This window comes from Chaetura pelagica, unplaced genomic scaffold, assembly GCF_000747805.2.
Source record: "Chaetura pelagica isolate M959 unplaced genomic scaffold, ChaPel_1.0 scaffold107, whole genome shotgun sequence".
NCBI classification, from domain to species: domain Eukaryota; kingdom Metazoa; phylum Chordata; class Aves; order Apodiformes; family Apodidae; genus Chaetura; species Chaetura pelagica.
In genome coordinates, this window is record NW_009953979.1 from 1,062,302 (window position 1) to 1,064,516 (window position 2,215).

Sequence of the window (2,215 nt, forward strand, 5' to 3'; positions counted from 1 at the left end):
CTGGCATCCCCTCTCCTCTGCAAACCCCAACCCCAACCTGACAGCTGCAAATCCCAACCTGAATCCTCAGTTCCAATCAGGAATACTACCTGAGGACCCTGCAGGAAGCAGGAGACGGGAACAACAGTGACCTGGGACTTACCCCGGCCGCCCAAGAGGGTGTCCAGCTGCCAAACCGGCCCCTGGACTCCACCATCCCTCCTGCCGGGACCCGGCGCATCCCTCCCCGGACCATCCTGCTCCTTCCTTCCGCAGCTGCCAACTTGGATCCCAGCTCCAGCCAAGGAAAACACAACTCCCTGGCGTGGGGACCGCAGCCCAGCCTGAGGCACCCCGGGGATGGCAGGGGAGGGTGCAGGGAGAGCCCCCCAAGGCAGGGCTGCCTGCTCTGACCCCGGCCCTTCCCGTATCTATGCAGGTATTTAAGTGACTCATTAGTTCATCGCTGGGTTCCTGGGGGAACAGACAGGCTCTTACCCTCTTCGGCACCTACAGCATCACCAAACCCAGTGGGTTTCCACCATGTAACTGGGAGCAGGGATGGGTGCTCCCCAGGAGATCACTCGCAGCCATCCAACCACCCCACTTGATCTTTTCTTCCCCATATCTACCCCGAGTCTGCCTTGCCCACCTCCCACCCATCACCTCAGCCCCATCCCCACCCATCCATTCAGCCTTGTCCCCAGTGGGCACTTGGGAGCAGGTTTTTGCCTCCCCACCATAGGTGGTGGCTGGGAATGGAGGGTCAGTGACACGAAACCACAGCTGGTGACCTGAAGGGGCTGCGGGGACATCCAGGCTCCAGCCAGGCATGACCCTCTGCCATGGGGTGTAACTCCAGCTGTCCTGCCTCCTTGCACATCCCATCCCCACCCTCCATCTCCTCTCCTCGCCCGTCTGGGGCATCTTTCCTCTTTTTTCCCACCAGGAAAGGTTCATCCCGGTGGGATTTTGCAATGGCACATTCACAGCACACGCACGATGCTGCCAGCTTGGCAGTGAGATGCGACAGAGCTCGGAGGTGGGACGAGAGGTGGGATGGCAGTGGTGGGAGCTGGCTGGGGGGCACCAGGGCAGTCCCACTGCCACTTTGTCCCCTCCCCCGGCGCGGGCGGAGGACCGAGAGCTCCTCACTTCATGTCCCTGCAGAGGAAGCCCAAGTTTCACAAAGCAAAGGAAATGACACAAGCTCTAGCAGGTGAGGATGGGCATCCTGGGAGGGAGGCTGGAGCAGGTGCAGAGGCACTGTCCTCTCTGCTAAGGGACCTCAAAACGCACCCCCCTCGGTAACACTCCTAGCCCTGGTGCAGCAGCTCCCCACAACAGCCAAAAACACCCCCAGCAGATGACAAACATCCCTCAGATCTCCTCAGGCCCCATTGCATTTCTGCCCATCTGACACCTTCCTGGTTACAGCTGCAGCCCAGGGCCCCTTGTCCTGTCTCCTGCAGGGGTGGAGGACAATTACTCCCCCCCAGGAAGGTACTCCCCATTTTCAGACTGGGAAAACATCTGTGTGTCTGCCTTTGGGTGCAGGGCTGGACATGGACCCACATCCCATCTCATCCTGCATCCCATCTCATCCGGCATCCCACGTCTGACAGCATCCAGGTCCCCCAGCATCCTATCTTCCAGTGCATCCTATCTTGTCCCACATTCCATCTCCCCCTGCATCCCATCACATCCTGCATCCCATCTCCCCTCACATCTCATCTCCCCACCCATCCCATCTCCCCCTGCATCCCATCTCCCTCCACATCCCAACTCCCCTCCTGACACCGTGATTCCCACCCTCAGCCAGGCAGCAGGTGGGATGCTGGTACCTGCCAGGCACTCCCAGGGAATTGGAAATGCCACCCGGAGCGCAGCGTCACAACCCACGCGCGGCAGCTCAGCTGGAGGGGGTGACTCAGGCATGGGGAAAGATCTCTGTGTTCCCAGCACAGAGCAGAGCTGTTTGGAGCTGGGAATAAGCCCAGGCAGGACCATCTGTAGAGGAACAGCTCACCAGGAAATGGGGACAGCTGATCGCCAGGAGGATGGACCAGGGTGACGGGCTCAGGGAACCCCAGATCCACTTTTTCTGGACATGGACAATGTGGTGCCTGGTCCTCAAGACAAAACGTCCCCCCTGAACTCCAGATAACTGCTCCTGACCACCTCCTCACCAGGCAGGGAGACTCTGCGGCCCCCCCCCCCAAAAAAAAAAAAGGGG